The 27,288-nt window shown below is 40.1% G+C and overlaps 2 non-coding genes across 2 annotated transcripts; both read left to right on the forward strand.

Moving 5' to 3' along the window:
• The first annotated feature begins 4,689 nt into the window (after positions 1 to 4,689).
• On the forward strand, positions 4,690 to 4,761 carry trnaw-cca (transfer RNA tryptophan (anticodon CCA)). The gene has a single exon. It is a non-coding gene; the product is annotated as a tRNA-Trp (tRNA).
• Positions 4,762 to 5,446: 685 nt separating this feature from the next.
• On the forward strand, positions 5,447 to 5,518 carry trnaw-cca (transfer RNA tryptophan (anticodon CCA)). The gene has a single exon. It is a non-coding gene; the product is annotated as a tRNA-Trp (tRNA).
• The last annotated feature ends 21,770 nt before the right edge of the window (positions 5,519 to 27,288 follow it).

Raw genomic sequence — 27,288 nt, forward strand, 5'->3', positions numbered from 1 at the left:
CACAGGCAATTTGTCTGTTTGGAAACTTGTGTTCTTATGTTTGATTTTAAATAATTTCAGGGCTTCCCTCTGGGCTCTGCTGATTGTGGACATGTGCTGTGGTCCTGTCCAGAGAGGTAATCTCTCAGTCTGGTTAAAACATTTGCATGCTTCCGTTAAATTCACGTCTGAATAACGTCTCTTGTGTTCAGGCTTTAATCCCGGTGCGTCCAGTTCTGTGTATCCAAGATCAGGCGCTAGTCAGGGAATGCCTTCCAGCCAGTATTCACCTGGAGTCATGCCTGAGGGCCAGAGCCAGAGAGCGAAGGAGGATCCTGCAGGCCCAGCACAGTCAGGAGCTGGATTTCAATCTGGCTCAGAAGGTAGAATATCTAAGGCTTTAGAAAATATTTTTTAGTATCTACAACATAACTCTTGTTGCCAGTATCTTGTGTTTTTTGTTAACCATCGTTAAATAGAATCCTGTAGAAAAGTGCCCTGACAGGTGTTCAGTGGTCAGTGATTGAAGTTGCAATTGTCAAGTACAAATGATTTTGTCTCACTCATTGGAGCGTCTGAATTTATCTCTGCACGCACCTTGTGCATATGCTAATACTGGGTTGAGGCTCAATAACTTCACCATAACAGGTGGATTTTAGTCCTTTTGCAGGATTTTGAATGAATGGCTTTTGTGAATTCAGATTTTTACTCTGATGCACCTCATTTGATCTTGCTCATTTTATTTTTCCACAGAGAGCAAGTGGCTCTTTGCACCTCCAATCGTCGACTATGAGGAAACCTCTCCACCGCTGTACCAGGCAGGGGAGCTGTCCCAATTCGAAAGGTCCATTGATGCTGGCGACTATGACTACGAGACTGTGGAAGAAGGCCCCCTGCCGCCACCTTATTATGGACCAGAGTATGATCACACGCCTCTGGATGAAAATCTTGAAGGCTACACCAGCCCACCTCTCCCAGATGGACGCTGGATTGCTTATCCTTACTACGACTACAGGTTCCTGACTGGCCAATATCCAACAGGCACAGTCAGTTACTTCAGCGGCAGTTCAGACCAAGGATCCGACAACTACGAAGAGGTTCACTATGTGAGAGACTTCCCTGCTCCACCACAGCCAATCAACTCTCCCATTGCTAAAACTCCTGAGGTTCCACAGGCTCCAAAGCGACCCTTTTATTCAGGTAAACCAGCCAAGCAACCAATTCGCCAGGCAGGTGGTTAAGGGAGCCAATCTAACGCAGTCAAGGTAAATTGACACAATCTGGCACAAAATCGTGTCTATTTTTTGTACATGTGCTAATGTTGACCTTGTCTTTCAGCATGGCTAAGAGGTGGATCCCTCAGCAGCATGTTTCAAAATTCAATAAAAGACCTTTCAAATACTTGCGTTTCATGCATTTTTATTGACCTGTAAAGGACTTGTTCCATGTGGCAGCGTAATTGAATGGTGGTGACAAATCAATCATGGGGAAAAGATTGGTTTAACATGCAGCCTCCTCTGCCCTTAATGTGAAACTCCGCAAGTTTCCAAACTATTAAAGTGCTATCCCACATGCTCTTTAAACCTAACCCCCTTCTGTCAACATGTGTGGTTTTTTTTTTATTTGTTTACACTACATTTTAAATTAAATGGTGGCAAACACTGACATGTATTGTGAAGCTAACATTGCAGTAAAAGACCAGTCTGGTTGGTGTCATCAAAAAACCACTTGAACAATTCCTGTCAACTTATGGGCTGGGGTTCTATAGTGAAGAAAAGCTCCAACTGCAGGTGAGGTGGGGGGGGGGGGGGGCAACAAGTCTTCAAATGACAGCTCTACTTGACGCCATGCAGAATTTATATTTTGAGGCCATGTAGGATTGTTGCTATTTTATTTTTGAAGTAAAATATCCAGAGAGAACATGGAAATGCACATGGAGCAGATATTTTTTATATATCATCCTGGGGTACCAATACTTCCCAGAAAGGAGTTTAATATGGGCCTTTTTAGATGTTACAAGAGTGCAAAAAAACTAGTGGAAGACTAATATCTGACATATCCAATTGCTTTGAATTTAAAAAAAACACTTGTATCACATCACTGCAGAATGTTTAATTCTACAATCCAATTGGGGTCAAACTATCCGTTTTGAACTCAATGCCTCAGATGCAAACATTGTAGTCCTGGTGTTCTAGAGCGATACAGCACATGATCACATTAAAGAGTCAAACCCAAAAGCTGTGAATCATAACTGCAGTCAGATCAGAGCTAACTTGAAACTTGCACACCTTTGGGTGTGTTTGGCACGATATGTCTTGCAATTAGTTACTATGGAACCTTGACCTCGTGTGGTTGGGCCTTCAGTGATAGTCGTACGGCCTACAGTTAATTTATATATACATACACTTTGCCATAAAACAAAGTTAATGATTTTATTTGTATAGCCCTTTTAACAATGCTCAAACTCTACATAAGATAAAAGTGAAGCTAGATATAAGGTACGTGTCATCAAACTGCGACATTATTATACAATATACACTTATTTTGGGTTAAAGTGTCAGACGAGCCAATTAATGAAATGTAATGCAATAATCACAATGTTGTTTCATCCCTTCAGTGGTGTCTCAAAGGCCTTTACAATCATTGGAGCTATTCTGAAAGCTTGTCTAGGCCCGACACTGTTAATTGTTTTTTCCTTTAATGTGTCATGTATCCGTGTTCATCTCCATGAACACAAAAGAACTCTCGCCGGCCTACAGTGGGCTTAGACGTGAGCCTCTCTGCACTGATGTGTTTGTGTACCCGATGGTGACGAGTCTGACTCCAGATCAGAAGCTTGACAGTCTGAGTCCTGTCTGCGTCAAACAGTTATACTGTTTCGCTTTCAAAAAAAACATTTCGAAAGCAAAATGGAAAACAGAATAATGAACACGAGCTCAAAGTCGGAGCCGCTGAAAGGTAAATGCATAAAGTTAACAGAAAACAGAGTGAAATAAACATTAGCAAATAAAACAATTCAATTTAAATTTTTCCGGCCTCTAAGCAGTGATTTGCTTTGTGGATCTGAACTGCATATTTCTGCTTTGGATGGTTTGCTCTTCGGCTAAAGGTCATTGTGCCTTCCAGATTTCGAATGGATGTGTGATAAATACTTTCCCCTGTGTTCTTTAAAGTTTGTTAACTTAGAACTCGCTAGATGATGTTTTCCTCATCAAAACTCTGCTGAAAAATCTGCAGACATGTTAATAAGAGTTCTCGAAACCAGTACATGATCAGGGGAAATGATCTGTGCAAGTAATATGTTCACTCTGTTTAGGAAACTGCTTAATTTATGGCCTTTGCAAATTTTTTTTGCATACATTTAAAGTAACATGATGATATCCAACGTTAGACTTTGTGGTGCAATGGCAGCGTGTCTGACTCCAGATCAGAAGGCTTGAATTTTTTTTATTCAAGGTATCGTCGGAAGAGGTATGTTTTTAGTTTTCGGCGGAAGATGTGTAGATGTGTGACGCTTTTATCCAAAGCGACTTACAATAAGTGCATCAACCCCGAGGGTAAAGACCCAGAACAACAAGAATCAAGAAAGTACAATTTCTTCAAAATAAAGCAAAACTACAAAGTGCAATAAGTAAGTACCATTTAAGTGCTACTAAAAGTGTTAGTTTCAAAGATGTTTCAAGGTAAAGTCGGAAGAGGTGTTTTTTGAGTTTTCGGCGGAAGATGTGTATACTTTCAGATGCCCGGATGTCGATGGGGAGCTCATTCCACCATTTAGGAGCCAGGACAGCAAACAGTCGTGATTTTGATGAGTGTTTAGCTCCCAGTGAAGGAGCAACGAGCCGGTTGGCCGAATCAGAGCGGAGTGAACGAGCTGGGGTGTAACGTTTGACCATGTCCTGGATGTAGACTGGACCTGATCCGTTCACAGCATGGTTCTCAAGTTCTAATTAGATTAGATTTCTTTATTTATCCACACAATGGGGAAATTCACTTGTAACAGCAATAACAATTCTTGTGTTTTGAACCAGATGCGGGCAGCCACTGGTAGCCAGTGAAGGGAGCGGAGGAGCAGAGTAGTGTGAGTGAATTTAGGTTGGTTAAAAACCAGTCGAGCTGCTGCATTCTGAATGAGCTGCAAAGATCGGATGGCAGTAGCAGGTAGACCTGCCAGGCGGGAGTTACAGTACTCTAGGCGTGAGATGGCATGTTCTTTTCCAGGATATCACAGTCATCCCCATATACTTAGCGTGATGTGTTAGAGAGCGCTCTCCATATAATTAAATTACTAAATATCTGGAAACTCATAGGTTCAGCTTTCAACCCTGTTTCCTTGACGATCTTTGCATTTGTATTGAATCGCTCTAAATTAACATCACTTTAGGTTGTTAGAGACCTTTTGGCTCAATTGGAGCACGTCTGACTCCAGATCAGAAGGATGCTTGTCCAAATCACATCAAGGTCAAAAAGAATATTTGGAGATTCCAGTGTCCTGTAAACATTTCCAGGATAATTTAGTCACCAGATCTCCACCAACAATTAGGGTGACACGTTAACATGCATTCTCTACCATCACTTTATCAAAACACCAATTCAGTAAATATCGTTATTTACAAAGAACACATCGGTTCACTCTTACATATTGTTTTAATGATGACCTTTACTCTTCTATTGCATCCCTATAAAGTGGCATTACTGTCCAAGACAATGGACATTGTGGCGCAACGGTAGCGCGTCTGACTCCAGATCAGAAGGCTGCGTGTTCAAATCACGTCAAGGTCAGCTGTGCTATCAAATGCATGTCTTCATCCACTGCATCAGGTATGACTTGTAGAGCAGTGGTCTTTAACAGGGGGTCGCGAAATTTTTGGTTGATGAGACAATTTTTTTTTTATGAATTTTTTTTTATGAATTTTTTCCCCCACAACATTAGAAAGGTGTCCGAGCCACCTTTCTAATGTTAGCATGCTACTACCCACAAGGGTAGTATTGAATGCACAATAACAGGGTAGCTATGTTTAGACATGGCACTAGGCCCAGAATAATATAAACACATTTTATGCAATTTATATAGTAGGGGGTCCCTGCTCCATCTCGCCATCAGATTGGGGGACCTTGGCCTGAAAAACGTTGAAGACACCTGTTATAGAGCATTTTTTCTTTATCAAATATATGGGAATGTATAATACAGCCTTCTCCAACAACACCTAATCAAAACACCAAATTGGAAATATCTTCCAACTAAAGAACTCATTGGTTCACTTTTTTGTATTTCAAGGTGAGAATTTACTAGATGAGTTTCACCTGCCAAAGATCTGCTCCTATTTCTGCAGAAGTGTGTTTGATTATCAGTGAAAAATCTTTTCTTTTCAAAAAACACATTGGTTCATTCTTATATATTATTTTCACGACGACCTTTACACTTCTATTGCATCCATTTAAAGTGGCATTATTGTCTCTGGTCATAGACCCTGTGGCGCAACGGTAGCGCGTCTGACTCCAGATCAGAAGGTTGCGTGTTCAAATCACGTCAAGGTCAGCTGTGTTTTTAAAGGCACGTGTCCTTCCACAGCATCAGGTTTGACTTATATAACAGTTGTTCTTTAGCAAATGTATGGGGATGAATAATAGAGCCTTTCTCCAACAACACCTATTCAAATCACCAACTCAGGAAATATCTTCCAACTGAGGAACTCATTGGATCAATGTTTAATTCATTTTTATTGATGATATTTGCACTTAAATTCCATCTAATTTAACATCAATGTCTGTATTTAAAGGGCTTGTCGCACAATGGTAGTGCGTCTGACTCCAGATCGGAGGGGTGCATGTTCAAATCATGTAAAGGTGAAACAGATTTCTTGCAATCAATGTGTCCCGTGTTCTTTTCCAGGATATCACAGGGTGAAGGTGTAAATCATACATTCAGTAACTGAAGGAAAACATAGACTTAAAAGTAGTTTTAAGTTGGACTGTGTTAGGATTTTAAATTCTAGCTGGTATGTGGGTCTGACTGAACTCTTAACGAATAAAGACAGGGGGGGGGGGGCATGAGCAGTTTGAGCCAGATAAGGCCTTCACATAAAATGACTTATAAATAAGCCTCGCTGCATAATGTTAATAATGAATCTTTTAATTGTTCTAAAATCTAACTTCTGATTTTAAAGCATAATTCCCGTAGTTGAAGGAACTGTCCCATCTGGGGCAAAGTCAGGTTGACATTGTTTGGTTAAGTTGGTTTGAATGTCTGTACAAACAGAACGCACAGCCGAGGGAGCAGGAACATAATATTTTCTACTCAAGGCTAGTTTATGAAACAACATCGAACTATCAGGAGAGAGAGAGTTGTCTAGCAACCGGCAGCATAGAGTAGGAGCGTGATGGAGGACGGCTTCTTGTCACTTCCTGGATTCCGTGACAAGAGGTGTGGGACTACAGCTGTGGACCAATAAGGGAGAACCAAAGAGATTTGCGGTGACTCTCCTCCAATAGTTTAAACCAATCACATTAAATCTACTGTTATAATTATATCAAACCCCTTCTGTTCGGGGCCATTATTGACCCATTGCAAACTGATTTAGCCTAGGCTGTGATAATTGTCCATAGCTCTGTTGTTCAACTTTCATTGCGTCTCAATGAATATTTGTAGCATGAGTAAGATGAGTTGTTGGAATGTTTGAAATCAGTTGATGTGCAGGAGTTGCTGGCGACCTGAAAAAGTGAGTGTTGAGTGTTACTGTTGTGTCAGCATTTACACTAGGGACAAGCTGGTTTGGAGTTTGTTGCTGGTACACACACACACACACACACACACACACACATATACACACACACACTATTCAATATTTGACTATGAATATAAATCTCAGTATGATTGCACCATTTGTCTTTGTGCCATTAACAGCAGGTATTTTATGAGGCCTGTTGTGCAATTGCCAATCGGTTGAGTCTGGTCCAGATCAGTCAAGCTGTCAGAAGAGTTGAGAAATAAGACTCTGCTCAAACAAATTGGCACCAAGTACAGGAATCTTCTCCCAATCCCACTAAACTGAACAGACTGAACATATAAGGGAAAAATAAGGGAAAGTTTGAATATAATTAAATGTACTGTTTTGTGAAATATGCTTTTTTATATTGGAGAATTGGAGAAGATCTGTACCATTTTCAAATCTGTCCTTTTATCACCTTGCTCTAATAACAAGGTGAATAATAATAATAGTGATAATAATGATAATAACAATAATAACAAGAGATCTCCAGAGTTCATCTGGTTTTAGTAAAAGGTCAAACTAAAGATTCAATGCAGAAGTACAAATAAATTTAATTTATTTTCGGATGGCAGTAGCAGGTAGACCTGCCAGGAGGGAGTTGCAGTAATCTAGGCGTGAGATGACCAGAGCCTGGACCAGAACCTGCACTGCCTTCTGAGTGAGAAGGGGGCGTATTCTCCTGATGTTGTACAGCATGAATCTACAGGACCGTGTTGTTGCATTAATGTTGGCATTAAGGGAGAGTTGGCTATCGAGTGTCACACCCAAGTTCCTAGCAGTCTGAGTGGGGGTTAACACAGAGTTGTCAAAGTTAATAGTCAGGTTGTGGATGGGAGAGTCTTTCCCTGGAAGGAAAAGTATTTCAGTCTTGTCAAGGTTAATCTTTAGATGGTGTGCAGACATCCACTGAGAGATGTCAGTCAGACAGGCAGAGATTTGTGCTGCTACCTGTGTTTCACATTGGGGAAAAGACAGAATTAGTTGGGTAACCTCAGCATAGCTATGGTAGGAAAAGCCATGTGAGTGAATGATAGAGCCGAGAGAGTTGGTGTACAAGGAGAAGAGGAGAGGACCAAGGACTGAACCTTGAGGGACCCCAGTAGTGAGAGGACAAGGTTCAGACACAGATCCTCTCCAAGTTACCCTATAAGTGCGTTCATTGAGGTAGGAAGAGAGCAGGGAGAGAGCAGAGCTTTCCAAAGGGAGGAAATAATCTGGTGGTTCACTGTGTCAAATGCAGCAGAGAGGTCTAGAAGGATGAGGACAGAGGAGAGAGAGGCTGCTCTGGCAATGTGAAGCTGCTCAGAGACAGCAAGGAGGGCAGTCTCAGTTGGGTGACCTGCCTTGAAACCAAAACTGGTGAGGGTCAAGAAGATTATTGTGGTTAAGATAGGAGGAGAGTTGATTAAAGATAGCGCGCTCAAGAGTTTTGGAAACAAAGGGAAGAAGAGAGACAGGTCTGTAGTTATTTACTTCAGACGGGTCAAGGGTGGGTTTCTTCAGGAGAGGATTTATTCTTGCCTCCTTCAGAGAATTAGGGAAACAGCCAGTTGACAGGGAAGTGTTGATAAGATGGGTAAGAAAAGGAAGAAGGTCAGGGGCAATCGACTGGAGAATGTGAGAAGGGATGGGGTCAAGGGGGCAGGTGGGCGGGCGGGCGGAGGTTACCAAGGTCAGAACTTGATTGGGAGACAGGGGGGTGAAAGAGGAAAGCGAAGGTGATGAAGATGAAGTTGATGGAAGTGTGGTTATAGAAGGAGGATCCGAAAATGAAGAGCGTATGTCATCCATCTTTTTTGTAAAGTAGTTGACAAAGTGGCTTGGTAGAAGGGAGGAAGGAGGAGGGGGACTGGGGGGGTCGAGGAGGTTGGAAAAGATGGAGAAGAGTTTTTTTTAATTCACGCTGACATTAATGTAGCTACTGATCCAACTCAATTTTTGACCAGAGTCAGAAGATGACAACTGGGGTGAGCTAGACAACCATCAGACACTTCATCATCCATCCATTATCTAAACCACTGATGCTTTGAGGGGGATGGAGTCTCTGGTTTTTGTATGATAAACACCTGCGGGAAATTTCATTCTTCTAATCCTAACCCCTCATCAAATTTGATACAAATATTAATGTGTCCTCATATAAAACTTAAAGAAATGTATGTAAACTGATACTGCAAGGCAATAATTCAGGTTTTGTCATGTCTCATTATTAGAATGACATGGTTTTTGGTAACTTTGCATGTTGCAAAAACATTAAGGATTTAATCTAGATTAAATTTGATCCTGTACATGGCTCATAATTACCTATGCTGTATAGAATACAGTCATTTTTCAATCAAAGGATTTTCCTTTAGCGATGTGTACATCAGAGGCACAGATCAGAGGATCAGCAAAGAGGGAGCATTACTGTAGCGGCAGATATATAACAAGCCAGCCAGTGATGAGAGGGTGCGACAGGGTGCACAAGTCTTCCAGCTTCACACGTTAAAGCAAGGCGGTGGTTCGTATATTGGGTAGAGGTATCTCTGTAACACTCTCAGTCATTTAGCTTTACTGACAGTTAACTCGTATGCATTTAAAATTTGTATGAATGTCGCTAAATATACCTTTTTTAAAATAATATAAAATTAGAACAATAATAATGCTAATGCTAATGATGCTAACATTGTTCCGATTTCTAAAAACTGGCAGTGGCATATATTAGAAAAGATCACAACAGTAATCCCGGAATCTGGTTGTCAAACGATCATATAAAGAAATAATTCGGGCTTGATGTTTTACCATAAAACTTAATGAAAGATAAAAATCATCTGCAGAATGCGTTAAATCTTCTGGCAAAGTGACTGCTGATGAAAATTAATCTTACAGCTAACTCGTATGCATTTAAAATTTGTTCCATTTTTGCTAAATTTATATTTTTTCAATAATATAAAACATGAATAATTAATAAATGGATGCTTAAATTGTTCAGATTTCTAAAACCTGGCAGTGGCATATATTAGAAAAGAACACAATAGTAATCCCGATTCTGGTTGTCAAACGATCATATAAAGAAATAATTTGGGCTTAATGTTTACCATAAAACTAAATGAAAGATAAGAAAACCAAACTAGATTTTTTCTTTGTTTATTCTGTGGTATAAAGATTTTCATATCTGAAAATATATACATACAGATAAATATTTTTGCGAAGGGTTCATATCGGCCAATATCATCAGCCAACCAATTCAACAGCAATTCAAGTCTACATGTAACCTCCAACATTTTAGTTTATTTAGTCCAAACATTGTATTCAATCTATTACCTCTAATCAAATTGGACACAATCAGTAATTGGTGTTTTGAGCCTATTTGTTTCACAGCTATGGAGCTAGAGCCTGAGGCCCTTAATCTCAATCTCAGAAGTCCAAGTTTTTTAAAGGGCATTTTATTCAACTGCCTCATTATTAGAATGACGTAGTTTTTGTAACTTTGCATGTTGCAACATTAAGGATTTAATTCAGATCAAATTTAATATACACATATTACTGGAGGCAACTAACTAAAAAAAAGTCTAAATTAATGCAGACTCATCTCAAAGTCAAGGATTAATTCAGATAACAAATAAGCTAGAGATACCAAGACAATTAGTGTAACTGCGTGTCAATTCAGTCGTCTTTTTAAAGCTACATAAAAGAGAGAAAAGTAAATTATGAGAAATCCCTTAAAAGTGTGAATCTAAATCCAGCAATGATAGGAGACAAATTAATTTCGTTTTGCCAACAAAGGAAGCACCTTTGTCCATGAAAAACCAAAGATGCAATTAAGACAATCAATTTCTGTGTGTACATTTATGTTACACTATGGCCTGTTATGGGGGGGGGGGGCCTTAATCAGTCTCTCCCTAGAAGTCACAGCTCCATGTTACCGGCACAAAAGGCCTTGAATAGGAAACTTCCAGGTGCACCCAACAAGATGGACACTATAGCAGGATAGCAGCTTCAGAACTAGTCTCCAGATGGAGCAAGACGTTCTGTTTTCCCAGGGAGTGCGGTAACTAGTCTCTTTACTAGAATCATTGTAATTCTGTACAGGCTTCAAGTTGCTGTGTTGGGTTGGTAGGTGACTGTGTATTCTTGACTCTTGCAGATTAAGTTATATGGGCCGCCGTTCCAAAATCTACATTCAAGTCTACACCTACGGTTCATAAAGGAGGAATCCTTCACGTTCAGGTCTGTGGTATTTAAAAGCTTCTTCTGGAAAAAGGTTTCCACTTTGAATTATATTCAGTCATCAGTTGTCCCTCTGAAGGCAGTTGTAATTAGGGTAACTGTAATTCCAGTGATTGTCCTGTAGTGTTGTACTACTTGTATTTGGGGAAGGGTTTTGTGGGGAGACGTTTTTTTCTTTGCATTTTTCAGTGTGCTGTGTCCTGTGCGCTTTCCAATACCCAAGATCACAAGGAACTCCTAACTCATTGTTTATACAAGTTCCCTTGTGCATCAAGCATCACGTAAGGTCACTCAATTTATTCACATTTCTGATAAGTGACATTATCTGCAGTAAAGCTTATGGGCAAGGATAACAATGGTCAGTTCTACAATTACCTTGGGGGTTATAGTTTTTTTTTCTTGTCTACCTCTGGTTTGATCTTGGAAATAAGTCCGAAGGGAGAATGCGGTCTACCTGAGACAACACAGGAATCATCTCAACCAACATGCAGTTTGAACAATGGCATTCAGGTTGCTTTTTGCTGAATGGATTGAAATGATTAGCCCTCAGCTGCTAGCCCATGCGCAACTGTAGGTTGCTCATATTAAGTTCTTGAAATCGCGCAACAGCCTTCCTCAGTAGCTGAGCTTTAATCTGAATCCTTGCTGGCCTTCGCACACTGTTTGTGTGTGTGCCTTTTTTCTTTTCCCTTCGGTTTCTCAGGTTTCACTTCCCAAATTGTCTTTGCATGTCATCTGGGATGGCCTAACCTGTGTTGGAACACTGAGAATCCAGTCACATTAAGATCAAGAGCTGCAAGCTTTTCTCGCTATCACTGCATCACTTCAGTCTCATGGGTGGTAAGTTAAGTTATTTCGGTTCCCTTGATTTTTCTTTAACACGCCATGGCTTAAATGTGTAACTCAACATGTTGCATGCACATCAGCTATGCAGAACATTTTATTTGTAATGCACAACATAATGTTCATGTAGTTGTTGTCAAACACTGCAGTAGTGTTCAGTCGAGGGTTTTTCTTGAGGGGGGACGGGCAACACTTTTCTCTCTTTTCAGATTTCTTGTTCAGCTTAACTTGCGACTGAGCCAGGCGACTTAACCCTCTGCAGGGAGTCATGGGATGTCTTGGTACAGCCAGCCTCTATAGGGTCTTTATTTCTTTGATGAATTGTGCATCGCGGAGGGCATATAGCTGTGGTAAAAGGTGCTACGCCATTGGCGGTAAACAAAAAATTGCACTGATCATTTGTCTCATTGGAATTTCAGTGTGGGGTTCATGTGGGAGGGGGTGGGGAGATTTACATTGTCTCATCTTTTTTCCATTACAGCGTTAAGCTTGGAAAGAAAGCCATACCAGAACGCCTGAATCCTGCCAAATTGCAAACGGGAAAACAATATTATCAGGGATGCTGGTATCGTGGCTTTGCTAATATGGATAAGAAGATATCTTTGAATTAGTCATTCGCCAATTCAGTGTCGTTGTGGGGAATGCTGGGGATTGGGGAAACCAGTTGTCTCTTTCTTCTAGTTTCAGCCTCTTGACCGAGAGAAATCCCCATGTGGTGATATTAGGTTGGGAGAGAACTGTGTATTCTTGACTCTTGCAGATTAAGTTATATGGGCCGCTGTTCCAAAATCTACATTCAAGTCTACACCTACAGTTCATAAAGGAGGAATCCTTCACGTTCAGGTCTGTGGTATTTAAAAGCTTCTTCTGGAAAAAGGTTTCCACTTTGAATTATATTCAGTCATCAGTTGTCCCTCTGAAGGCAGTTGTAATTTGGATCACTGTAATTCCAGTGATTGTCCTGTAGTGTTGTACTGCTTGTATTTGGGAAAAGGGTATTGTGGGGAGACGCTTTGCATTTTTCAGTGTGCTGTGTCCTGTGCGCTTTCCAATACCCAAGATCACAAGGAACTCCTAACTCATTGTATCCCTGCACTTCTCTGCACAGAAATAAGAGTGTGAGACTGGCTCAAGAACGAGTGAATACCTCGAACCTGGAGCAGGTAGTAAGGTGATGGTTTAACTTTTCAAAATGAACTTCTGCAATTTTGTAGTTGAAAAATTACATCTAGGAACTGGCTTTATGTTAACCTCAAATAATTAGTAACAATAATGCTTTACTAGCATTTCTCTTTGGCCACAAGGCCTCCTGACTGTGATAAATCCCAATGTGGTGATAGAATAATATAGCAGCCAGGTGCTGAGTGCTTTTCTTTTACTGGGGGAACAAAGTCTTGGTTTTGTTCCTCCAGGTTTTGCTTTTGCCTTTATTACAGCAAAAACTAAAAAGCAAAAGACCCCGGTGGTGGCACTCCTGACTTTATTTGGGGGCCGATTCAGATCCAGGATTTATTTTTTCCAAGTTCTCTAACATTGAGAAAAAAAAATATTCCCCGCAAATACTTCATTGATCTTGATGAGTTCAGGGAACTGATATCTATGAGCGTGTGAAATTTGTTGCAGTTTAATTAAATTCAAACGGATTGTCTGGCCTTTTTCTGACATTGACAGTTGGGCCATTAGTGACTGAAAAGGTTCAAGCAGGAGAAAAAATGCTTGTCTAAAGAAGCATCTCTCAAACTGAATAAGTATGATCTGATCTAAGTTCAGAAATAAATATAATAATAATTCACCATCCTGATCATTTCTTTCCTGAGCAATGACTCGTTGCACTTTCACTTTAATTCCTCAGATTAAACAAACATGTTAATTCATTAATACACAGATTTTGTCGTCTTTAGACGGAGCCTCACTGTTTCCCCTGTTATGTGTCGAGGTTTGCTAACAAAGACTCAGAAGCTAATAAAACCCATTTACTAGCATCACTAAAAGCAATTTAATATCACATGAGATCATGTTTACAAACTCCAAAGTGTAAAAACCACACACTGTGGTCAGGGTATGTTTGTCCAGGAACAGTGAGTTCCTGATGTCCTTGTGGATTTTGTTGCATTTGAACAGAACCAGGTTCATCTTCTCATATAACTCTCAGCGAGATCACAAATAAACATATTTTCATAAAACTTTGAACTATTCACAGATTAGAATTAGTAGGCTTGATATCCTGCAGAAACAACATATATATTTACATTTTATGATGAAGAAAATAATAGTGGTTGTCATAGGCCTCATGTAACCTTATGTATCTATTTGTGTGAGTGTGTGTGTGTTTGTTCGTGTGCATGCATGTGTTTGGTTACATTTGACCAGAAGTGCTTTAAAAGCAGCCCTGTGATGCTGCTGCTGTTTGACATAGTTAGGGAAATTCCATCTTATTAGACTTAATTATCATTCTTCAATCTGTTTCTACTGAAATGAGGTCTAGACCAGTGATACCAGTAACCCGTTACTCTGATCAGACCACTTTTTTCAGTAACGAGTAATCTAACGCGTTACTATTTCCAAACCAGTAATCAGATTAAAGTTACTTGTCCCAGTCATTCTGCGTTACTATTTTGTGATTAATAGTAAAATATGTATTTGATTTCTTCTTGCGTCTCTCGGAGTGAAGTCATGTAGCCCAGTGATTTTCAACCAGCGTGCCGCGGCACACTAGTGTGCCGTGAGAGATCATCTGGTGTGCCGTGGGAAATATCTAATATCTAGTGTTGCACCGATGTATCGGCCGAACAGCGGTAGCGGCTCCGCCGGAGGCTCGGTTTGCGGCACGCCTCAACATTTTTATGGGGGGAGGGGGGGGGGAAGTCCTCGTCCGCGGCGCCTCATGGTGTCGCTGGTGCGGGAGCTTTCTTTCTCTTGGGCCGCAGGGCGGTGTCCGTCGGCGGTGCGGAAGGCGGGCCGTTGGATGGGACCGGGTACTGCGGTCGGCGGCAGCGACTCTAGACTCGTGTCGGGCCCTTCTCGCGGATCACCTCAGCTACGGCGCCCGCTGGGGGAACCCTCTGTTCGCGCGGGTGGCCCCCTCCGGCGGTTTCTAATAAAGTGAGTGTTTGCAAAACCGGTTGTCATTTTTATGTTGAGGCGGCGGGGTGTTGTCCGCAGCTGCTGAATGTAACTAATAAAGTAACTTGTAATCTAACTTAGTTACTTTTAAAATGAAGTAATCTGTAAAGTAACTTTGGCAACACTGGTTAGAAGTCACTACATCATAATGATGTGATTTTAATTATCGTTTAAAATTTATTTTCTGCAAAGAACAAATTTTTTCACTTTTGTTTACTGATTGTCTTGCACTCGTACTGCATCCATCTAAAGTAGCATTACAACTTCCAAACACAGACCTTGTGGCACAACTGTAGTGCATCTGACTCCAGATCAGAAGGCTCTGACTCAAATCATGTCGAGGTATTATTGAAATCAACATGTCCTGTGATATTTTCCAGTATTATCAACAGTTCACTGTTGAAATTGAAGGTGACATGTTAGAGAACGCTCTCTATCAAATCTGAAAATATCCGCCTTGTGCAGAACTCATTGGTTCAATGTTGAATCCCTCTAAATTAACATTACTGTAAGTTTGTACTGACCTTGTAGCCCAATGGTGATGCGTCTGAATCAAGATCGGAAGGCTGTGTGTTCAAATCACGTCAAGGTCAAATCGGGTTTATTGCAGTCAATGGGTCCTGTGTTCCTTACCTGAAATGTATTTTAAAATTAATCATTTTTAAATAATTTTTCTGCAAAGAACACTTTTGAAATACTGATTTATAGATGGCCTTTGCACTTGTACTGAATCTGTCTAAAATAGCATTACAACTTCCAAAAACACAGACCTTGTGACACAACTGTCGTGCATCTGACTCCAGATCAGAAGGCTGCATGCTCAAATCAGGTCAAGATATTGTTGCCTTCAATGTGTCCAGTTATTTTCCAGGATGTCACCAGTGACAGAGAGGAAGTTAAGGGAGAGAGCCTGGAAACAAAGACATTGACTTCAGTGTTTGATTAGAGGACCGTCACTAAGTTTTTGTATGATGGCGCCTTCGTGTGACCATTTTATAAAAACTGCATTAACTGGAAAAGTTTTTTTTTTAAACAAGATAGACAATGAAATACTACAGCAGCGTTTGAAATCATAAAATTTATTTGTTGAACGTATTGAGGTATCTGTACTTGATGACTTCTATTTAATGCCACTTTAGACATCTAATGAATTATGCCCTTTTTACTAAAGCTTTAGTTAAAAGTTACATTGCAGATTGGGAAAAGCAAATTAAAATATGTTCAGAGATACTGAAGTTGGAAACGAAGATGAAAGATGCAGCTTACGACCAACACTACTCGTTTAAACATGGAGCTGGTTCTGTTATGGTTCAAGCCTGGATAGCTGCCACTGGAGCCGGCACGTTGACATTTACTGATGATTTTCACTGCTGATGGAAGCAACATGAGTTTTTTTAAGCTCAGATTGATGTATGAAAACATTTATTCATTCAGCATCTATATGATTTTCCTAGACAAACAAACAAAGCAACCAAAGATCTTTTTAGGTTTAAGAACTGGAATATATTCCTCTCAGTCTCAATGAGCTGCATCACACTTGTTGCAGAGTAAAGGCAAAGGCCAGAGAGAGCGTCACCATGGACAAGAGAAGCAACTGAATGTGTCATTGGTTCAGTCATTGACTACAGTGAATTTCCCATACAGAAATTAAATAAGACGATTTTCTTGACTGAATGTGTCCAATTACTTTTGAATCTCCAATCATTGAGCATTACTTATTAAAAAAAATAATGTTTTCCTATTGGAAATCCGGAATAAATTATTTACAACAGTCATTTTAAGTATTGAAAAGGTTTTTTGTCACAATGCATATCAACGAAACTATCAATCAATAATACTTTATTTATATAGCACTTTTCATGCACAAAAAATAATATTATTTTTCATAAAATCCTGAGAAGGCAGAGATGTATTTAAGTGAGTAAAATCAATAAAATAAAGTGCATTAGAAGAAAAATAATTAAAAAATATTAAAGTAGGTTTAAAAAAGGTACTCCAAAAAATGTAAATGGCTAAAATATGAATGAATTGACATGTAAATAAGATCAGCTGATGGGAACATGATCTAAGACATCTGTGAATGGATGGCTAATTTCAGGAGAGGATTTCCTGTGGAAGCATAATTTGATCAAAGTATTTTCCTCGGTTCCTAATTTTAATTGAAACAAAAGTTTCTACACACTGACAGTTATAATAATCAGACATAAACGAAACTTGATTTATTTTTTCATGCAACATAAACACTGAGGTAATGAAGAGAGGCCACCAACCTTGTTGCACCTGATCCTCGTTCAGTCAATGTGCAGAGGTCTGACCTGTCAATCACCAGCAGCTGTCCATTGTTAAGCTGGGATTGATCGGCAGCATTTATTAACCCGCACCTCCGTCTGCATGTTCAGTGTGATCCTTCAGCATGACGACTGCACGGTTCTTCTTTGGGTAAGCTGCTGTGCTTGTGTCACAGGCAATTTGTCTGTTTGGAAACTTGTGTTCTTATGTTTGATTTTAAACAATTTCAGGGCTTCCCTCTGGGCTCTGCTGATTGTGGACATGTGCTGTGGTCCTGTCCAGAGAGGTAATCTCTCAGTCTGTTTGAAACATCTACATGCTTCCGTTAAATTCACGTCTGAATAACGTCTCTTGTGTTCAGGCTTTAATCCCGGTGCGTCCAGTTCTGTGTATCCAAGATCAGGCGCTAGTCAGGGAATGCCTTCCAGCCAGTATTCACCTGGAGTCATGCCTAAGGGCCAGAGCCAGAGAGCGAAGGAGGATCCTGCAGGCCCAGCACAGTCAGGAGCTGGATTGCAATCTGGCTCAGAAGGTAGAATATCTAAGGCTTTAGAATTTTTTTTTTTTTTTTTTTTTTTTTTTTTTTTTTTTTTTTTTTTTATTAGTATCTACAACATAACTCTTGTAGCCAGTATCTTGTGTTTTTTGTTAACCATCGTTAAATAGAATCCTGTAGAAAAGTGCCCTGACAGGTGTTTAGTGTTTAGTGATTGAAGTTGCAATTGTGAAGTACAAATGATTTTGTCCAGACTCATTGGAGCGTCTGAATTTATCTCTGCACGCACCTTGTGCATAAGCTAATACTGGGTTGAGGCTCAATAACTTCACCATATCAGGTGGATTTTAGTCCTTTGGCAGGATTTTGAATGAAGGGCTTGGTTACTTTTGTGAATTCAGATTTTTACTCTGATGCACCTCATTTGATCTTGCTCATTTTATTTTTCCACAGAGAGCAAGTGGCTCTTTGCACCTCCGATCGTCGACTATGAGGGAACCTCTCCACCGCTGTACCAGGCAGGGGAGCTGTCCCAATTCGAAAGGTCCATTGATGCTGGCGATTATGACTACGAGACTGTGGAAGAAGGCCCCCTTCCGCCACCTTATTATGGACCAGAGTATGATCACACGCCTCTGGATGAAAATCTTGAAGGCTACACCAGCCCACCTCTCCCAGATGGACGCTGGATCGCTTATCCTTACTACGACTACAGGTTCCTGACTGGCCAATATCCAACAGGCACAGTGAGTTTCTTCAGCAGCAGTTCAGACCAAGGATCCGACAACTACGAAGAGGTTCACTATGTGAGAGACTTCCCTGCTCCACCACAGCCAATCAACTCTCCCATGGCTAAAACTCCTGAGGTTCCACAGGCTCCAAAGCGACCCTTTTATTCAGGTAGACCAGCCAAGCAACCAATTCGCCAGGCAGGTGGTTATGGGAGCCAATCTAACGCAGTCAAGGTAAATTGACACAATCTGGCACAGTCTATTTTTTGTACATGTGCTAATGTTGACCTTGTCTTTCAGCATGGCTAAGACGTGGATCCCTCAAAAGGATGTTTCAAAATTCAATAAAAGACCTTTCAAATGCTTGCGTTTCATGCATTTTTATTGACCAGTAAAGGACTTGTTCCATGTGGCAGCGTAATTGAATGGTGGTGACAAATCAATCATGGGGAAAAGATTGGTTTAACATGCAGCCTCCTCTGCCCTTAATGTACATGTGAAACTCCACAAGTTTCCAAACTATTAAAGTGCTATCCCACATGCTCTTTAAACCTAACCCCCTTCTGTCAACATGTGTTTTTTTTTTTTTTTTGTTCACACTACATTTTAAATGAAATGGTGGCAAACACTGACAAGTATTGTGAAGCTAACATTGCAGTAAAAGACCAGTCTGGTTGGTGTCATCAGAAAACCACTTGAACAATTCCTGTCAACTTATGGGCTGGGGTTCTATAGTGAGGAAAAGCTTCAACTGCAGGTGAGGTGGGGGGGGGCAACAAGTACTCAAACGAGTCAAATGACAGCTCTACTTGACTCCATGGTTTCATGGCCTCCTCTGTCCAGAGAGGACATGGAAATACACAGGGAGCAGATATTTTTTTATGTATCATAAGGGTACCAATACCTCCCAGAAAGGAGTTTAATATGGGCCTTTTTTAAATGTTACAAGAGTGCAAAAAACCTAGTGGAAGACGAATATCTGACATATCCAATTGCTTTGAATTTAAAAAAACACTTGTATCACTGCAGAATGTTTACGTCTACTATCCATTTTGAACTCAATGCTTCAGATACAAACATTGTAGTCCTGGTGTTCTAGAGCGATACACCACATTAAAGAGTCAAACCCAAAAGCTGAATCATAACTGCAGTCAGAAGATCAGAGCTAACTTGAAACTTGCACACCTTTGGGTGAGTTTGGCACGATATCTTTTGCAATTAGTTACTATGGAACCTTGACCTCATGTGGTTGGACCTTCAGTGATAGTCGTACGGCCTACAGTTAATTTATATATACATACACTTTGCCATAAAACCAAGTTAATGATTTTATTTGTTTAGCCCTTTTAACAATGCTCAAACTCTACATAGGATTAAAGATAAAAGTGAAGCTAGATATAAGGTACGTGTCATCAAACTGCGAAACATTATACACTTTTATTTTGGGTTAAAGTGTCAGACGAGCCTATTCATGAAATGTAATGCAATAATCGCAATGTTATTTCATCCCTTCAGTGGTGTCTCAAAGGCCTTTACAATCATTGGAGCCATTCTGAAAGCTTGTCTAGGCCCGACACCGTTGATAGTTTTTTCCTTTAATGTGTCATGAATCCGTGTTCATTTCCATGAACACAAAGAACTCTCGCCGGCCTACAGTGGGCTTCGACGTGAACCTCTCTGCACTGATGTATTTGTGTACCCGATGGTGACGAGTCTGACTCCAGATCAGAAGCTTGACAGTCCGAGTCCTGTCTGCGTCAAACAGTAATACTGTTTCGCTTTAAAAAGAACATTTCGAAAGCAAAATGGAAAACAGAATAATGAACACAAGCTCAAAGTTGGAGCCGCTGAAAGGTAAATGCCTAAAGTTAACAGAAAACAAAGAGTGAAATAAACATTAGCAAATAAAACAATTCAATTTAAATTTTTCTGGCCTCTAAGCAGTGATTTGCTTTGTGGATCTGAACTGCATATTCCTGCTTTGGATGGATTGCTTTTCGGCTAAAGGTCATTGTGCCTTCCAGATTTTGAATGGATGTGTGATAAATAATGTCCCCTGTGTTCTTTAAAGTTTGTTAACTTAGAACTCGCTAGATGATGTTTTCTTCACCAAAACTCTGCTGCAAAATCTGCAGACATGTTAATAAGAGTTCTCACAACCAGTACATGATCGGGGGAAAGGATCTGTGCAAGTAATATGTTCACTCTGTTGAGGAAACTGCTTAATTTATGGCCTTTGCAAATTTTCTTTGCATACATTTACAGTGTTTTTAGTTTTCGGCGGAAGATGTGTAAACTTTCTGATGCCCGGATGTCGATGGGGAGTGTCGTCGCCAGGCTTTTAAACTTGAACTCGCCTCCGGCGATTGGACAAGCGTGTTTGTTGATCCAGGATTTGAGAAGGAATAATTAGACACTTATACATGAAGTTCTGGAAATTGAACATTTATTGTATTCACTGAAATACTTACAGAGAGTCTCTGGGGTTCTGCCGGACACGTCACCAGGTTCACTGGATCATGTCGAGAAGAAGCCCAGTTCAATCCTAAGTCCACAGTATATATAATCAGACACAGGGTGGGCACAGAGGCGGTTCTTTTTCCCTGAGGGAATTCAGCCATTGGCCAGATGTACACTGTTTCCTCAAAGTGCAGTTTTTTGCAAGCACATCACTTTCAACTGACCAGGTGTCCCACTACTGTGGCCTTGGCAAACAGGGAGCTTGCTACAGTGGAGAGACCCAGCAGATTAAGCATTTCAGGAGGATTTCATATCTTTTTCTCACCACGTTTCATGAAGCACCTCATTGTATTAGTTCTGGCTGATACAATGAATTTCCATCACACACTTTTCTCCGAATTGTATTTTGGGTCAGATTGGCATTCAGATTGATACCTGCTCTTTCAGTGGTCGTGCTCTGGGCCTGACCCTGCGTCTGAGTCAAAAAGATATACATCATTCCAAATATAAGAAACAGTTGTAGCATTATAGATTATATGGATTAAACAGCTAATATTTGTTCACAGGATATAGGTAAAATATAATCACAAAATACAGAGAAACATAGATATCTCAACAATCCCTCTGTTGACATGTGTTAATCACATGTCACTAAAATCAGGGTAAGGCTCCCAGCATTTCATCGGGCTATTGCATGAAGTATTAAGTTTAGGGGTTCTAACGACTGGTAGGGCTCCTGTGAGAGATATTGTGTCGGGAAAGTCAAAACCGTGTCCTGTAAGGGTCCATACATCACCATTTGGGGCTATGTGACTAATCATAATTGAGCATCAACTTATTGGGGAAGTCCGAAAGCAGGGGTCAGAACGACTGAGGGGACAGTCTGTAACGCAAGAGCAAAGGCATGGTCAATATCTGGTAAGTTGTCACCATCTGGGCAGAAATCATAAGAAACGCAGTCTCTTATGTCCCTTGTCTCCTCAGAGTGAGCTAGCAGAGGCAGTTGTAATGCACGTTCAGTGTCATTCTTTTGTATCGCAGAGTCTATGACACGGATGCACAGGGCTCGAATGCAGGGAATACAACAACATCCGCAGATGGCGAACAGGGCTATGAACACTGCGACAGATAGTATGAAGGCCTTAACCAGTTTAGACCATTTGCCAAAGAATTAAGTCATAAAATCATCCCATGGTTTCACGCCAGAGTGTTCCTTCATTTCCACAGAGAGTGAACGCAGTCCATGGAGTGCTTTAGATAAGGTACCGTCTGGGGCTGTGTTGTTGGGGATAAACATACAACATTGTGCGCCCGTCATAGCACATACATCCCCTTTCTCTGTTAACAGGAAATCAACTGCTACACGATTTTGAAATGAAATCAAGGAGGTGGCAGACAGCTGTTCGTGTATCGCAGATACTGCGTCTCTGGTGAAATTGGACAAGCGTTGGATGTTATAGTGGAGATAGTTGATTGGGAGTAACTGGGAACATAGCACTAAGGATATACATGCTAAAAAATCATGCTGCAATGTTATTTGCCAGTTTATACTCATCTGGGACCCCCTTGGGAATTCCTATAGCATCCATGTACACCGGACTACTGGAGAATGCATCAACTGATCTGCGTGCCCTAGGGATGGCAGTTGGAGTCGGGGGGGACGTGGTGGAGCTTGGGGTTAGTGTCTTTTCGAACCATAGTAGAGGAAAAACTATCACTAAAGGGATTAAGGTCAAAAACAGTACTGTCCCCCTAAACCAGTATAACCCAGGGTGTCTGAAAGGATGCCAAGGTCTTTGCCTTGGTTCTATTTTTCCTTATTATTTAATTAAAACACATGCATGATATTGTGGATATTTTTCAGAGAGAAAATGAAACAGAAGAAACAAAATTAAACTCTAACACTGTTGACTCTGTTAAATGATTAAAATGAATAGAAAAATTGAACACAAAAGGTAAAAATAAAACTCTAATACTGTGGACTCTGTTAAATGATTAAAATAATTAGAATAGGAAATAAAAGTAAAAAACTCCGTCGTCGGTTCACAGGTCCCGCCGAGAAGGTCTTTATCAGTGTGTGAGAGGGGGTGTGGTGTAGCTCTGAGAGGTTACTAGCACTTCAGGCTGTATCAGTATTGTGCCTGGGGGAAGTGGCAGAGACCCAGCAGAACGCATCAGCACATCAGAACGCATCAAACAGCCGGCGTCTGTAAGATTTTATAACAGTAGGTCTTGGTTCTTCCTCCTCGAAAGTGCGCACGCGTAGTCCCTCCTCTTGGCATTTGGAATAAGGAAGTGAACAGGAGACACTCTCAAGGCCTTGACACAGCTGATGCCATGAGGGCCAAACTGTTGTTGTTGGAGAAAAGGTATTATTGTGTTCCTGCTATATCGGCTAAAATGTTCTGTTTGTACAGAAATTCGAAACAACTAAGCCAAAACAACGAAACAGAACTGTGACCCACATACATTCTAATTTCAAGATGACACAGTAGGAAGGAAAAGGTTATTTATTTATGATTTGTATAAAGGCCTAATATCTGGCTCAAACTGGTCATGCTTCCACCCCCCCTTTAGTTGCAAATAGTTTCAGTCAGACCCCCACTATATAGAATTATTCAACCCTAACAATCCCTCTTTTCACACCATTTAATGGTGTGAACCACTTACTGGGGATTTCATGTACCCCTCAACCGTCATCCCATCCAGTGCAAACCCGTCCTCATACATCATCATCATCGTCGCATCGTCATCTCCATCGTCCTCAGCTTCCTCAGCTTCAGCTCCACAGCATCCTTCATCAGAGCCGTGGCGATCTATTCAGCAATTTCAGAGTCTACATCCATGTTGTGTCATGGTGCGTAGAGGTGGAGAGGGCACTGGTCACCCAGCCACCAGGGGCAGTTTGGAAAAAAAAAAATTATTTTAAGAACTTCCTATAGCAGTGCACACACATAACCCTCTCCTGCCAGTAGCAGATCCAGGGCCATTCGTTTATATGTGACCACACAGGGTACAGGAGCAAGCTGTTCAGATATCAGCTTCTGTCAGATCTGCTCCAGGAACAAAATTGTCAAGAATTGTCAGTGAGGCTTTTTTAATTTTAAGAGTCAGTGATCTGGATCTCAGCCTTGTAAAGATCCTTTCGTGGAATTGATACTCGCCTACAGGCCAGGTGTTTAAGCTTGCACTGTACAAGCCAGGCGCAGGGCGTAGTCGGTCAGGGTGAAGGAGGTGGAGTTGACACCGGATGGGAGTGGGTTGTGGAGACATGGAGCCCAGATCCCAGAGATTGTAAGGAAAACAAACTGAAAAGTGATTAATATGCTGCAACTGAGTTTACAGTAGATTATATAAGCCTATATTTGAAAAGGAAAATAAACAAATAATCAAAACAAGACATACAGGTAGACCCATCTTTTGTGGTCAACAATTTCTTTACAATTTTGAGGAGTAATAGCCAAATAAGTGGACATTAAAAAATAAAAGATTCAAAAAGTGGCAGAAAAGCGACAGAAATCTTTGGCATTTCATGAAATATTAAATGATTAACAAGCTGAATTTCAATAAGCAGCAAATTTAACAGCATCTGAGTATTTGTGTTCAAACCATTTTCCAAAAGTCATCGACTGCTTCATTACATCATAATTCAGAAGCTTTGATGTCAAACAGCCCTGTGGTAAAACAGGCATCACATACAAAGGACAAATGTGTGAGACAGCTGAAACAAAACAAAACAAAATTAATAAAAGTCATTCTGTCACAATTTCCTTTATGATAAAATAAAAACAAAAAGTAGAGCTTAACAACGTCTTTCAAATTAGGAGCATTGGATGTTAAGATAATTGGTAAAACAAAACACACAAAAAGAAATTCCCTTCTTCTGGTTCTTTAAAGGTTAAAGTGTTGCAAAGTAATTAAAATATAATTATTGATATGGTATTCAATGAAGTGTGTAAACAAGGGGGCTTGTACTATGGTTTGTGTTCTTCATTTAAGATGAAACACGCTATGAGTTAAAGTGTTTTAGACATCTGTCCCTTTAATTGGATTAAGATTTATTCTTCTTTCAATGGTGAAACATATTTATTTTTAGGTCGCAAGAGTCTAACAATAATTATATGGAGGGTGAATAAAACTCCTATTTTAAAGGCCAACTGTAAATAGATTAAACATGTCTTGATTATTTAATCTTAAATGGATGATTTGAATGTGGAATTAAAGCAACTTCAGGTGAAACCAAAAAAAAAAAAAAATCTAATTCTAGGCAGCACAGAATTAAGTTTAAAGTAAAGTTTGAATTTCTCATCATGATATGATTGATTTTGCTCATATAGAAAGCACATGAATGATTTTCAGCTCTAAGAAATACAAGTAAATAGAACAGCATTTCCTCTTCTCATCAAACCTGAGCAGAGCAAAGCAAGATCAGCTCTGTCTAGCTTCACGGAGCTCATTGCATCAGAGAATCAAGTTCTCCATACTACAAAACAAAAACAATTATCATCTTCATTGTCACAAAACCACAGATGAGGGTTACACTTTTGTAAAGATGTAAAATGGCTCAAAAATAATACAAAACAGAGAAAGAAAAATCCCCCCCAAAAAAAATTAAAAAAAATTGCACATTAACTGTACCTAGAGATGGACTTTTAAAGGACACATTAATGTGATTTGGTTAATCACTCATCCTTGAATTTATATTAAGAATCAAATAATAAATTGTCTGAAATATTAAACTGGTGTATCCTATTATCCCTGCTGTGTGAGAATAAGCTATTTAATGATTGGATTTTGTGTAATAATTTGGAGGCCAAAAGCTTTTCTCCGTTCCTCTAATGGACAGAATATATTGGAAAAATCCAAAATAACAAATTGGTATCAAAAGTGTAAATTTAACAATTTCTTTTGGAGTTTTTTACTTCTGAATGAAGCAATAGTAAAAACAAACAAACAGACAAACAAACATCCAAGCCTCCTTATGGTCTCAATGCCAGTTGCAACCTGTAAGGATTCTGGCCTTTCCCAGATGGCTTTCCGACTCCCAAACACTCTTATCTCCCTCCTTTCATCCTGTGCACTTACAAAAACGTTCTATTCCCACTTCTCTTCCCCTATTTTCTTTGCCACTCAAGTTTTACATTCTATTATCCATCTCAGAGCAAGATATTACTGAATTGAAACATCTCACTCCTATAGATCTTTCTTATTCCTAAACATAGCTTTATCTTTCTCGTCCTTAGTTCATCTCTCAAACCTTCAGTCAACATTCTTTTACTTTCTTTGGCAAATCCTTTACACGTTTACTCTCACATCCATACATACAACATACATCAAATGGCAGGCGTATATTGCCTCTAGTCTAGTTTTTGTATTATTTCTGTCTTTCCTCTGTCAGTCAGTCGGTTTTCTCTCAGTCTCAGTCAGTTTTTTCTGTGTCTCAGTCAGTCGTTTCCCTCTCTGTCTCAGTCAGCAAGCTGACCTTGACTCTTTTTCCTCTCCTCCTCTCTCGTTTTCACAGACACACTTTTTCATTCACACTAGTTCTTTCAGAAAGAACTCCCTATATTATATAATCAATATTAATTTATAATTATTATATTAGTAATTCTTTCCCTTTTAGTACCGACAGCCTATGTGTTATTGGGGGAAGTTTTTTTTTTTTTTTTTTAAATGACTGGGATCATCCATCCCTGTTTAATCCACCTGTGTAATTTTCTCTGTTCCTCTTTTCTGGCTTTGTCACGATCCACAGAGTGTTCTATGGCTTTTAAAATGACCGCCTCTATTTTATTACGGCAGGTCGACATTTTATTTTCTTTCAAAAGGGCCAAATGAATCACCTCCTGGAATGTTACATTAGTAGTCGTCATTTTGTTTGTTTCTTTAACTACTTTTTTCACAATTTTTATCAAATACTGTTGGCAGAACTTAGATGTGGAGGACGCATTGCCATGTATACTTGGTCAGAACAGGAAGCTTCTACTACAGAAATATTTTCAGTAGCGCCCGTTCTCTGGGTGTTTAACACAACCAAAATACACACTTTTCCACAATCTATTAATATTCTGCCAATATCTATTCCAACCCTCAATACCCTTTCAGAACTGTGACTCAAAACACTCTTTGTGTTCGTAATTACCTTGATGTCACAGGAAACCACCCCACACTTTTCCCCTTTAGTCCCAGACTAGGAAATATGAGTGTGGCCCCAGGCCATAGGATCCCAAATCCTTTAAATTATAGTGCGTGCTCCATGCACCACTTTATCAGTGTTCCATACACTTCTCAGTGTGGCGCCTGGCCATAGGATCCCAAATCCTTTAAATTATAGTGCGTGCTCCATGCACCACTTTATCAGTGTTCCATACACTTCTCAGTGTGGCCCCTG

The sequence above is a fragment of the Pleuronectes platessa genome, chromosome 8 (genome assembly GCF_947347685.1).
Source record: "Pleuronectes platessa chromosome 8, fPlePla1.1, whole genome shotgun sequence".
In the NCBI taxonomy this organism is placed as follows: Eukaryota; Metazoa; Chordata; class Actinopteri; order Pleuronectiformes; family Pleuronectidae; genus Pleuronectes; species Pleuronectes platessa.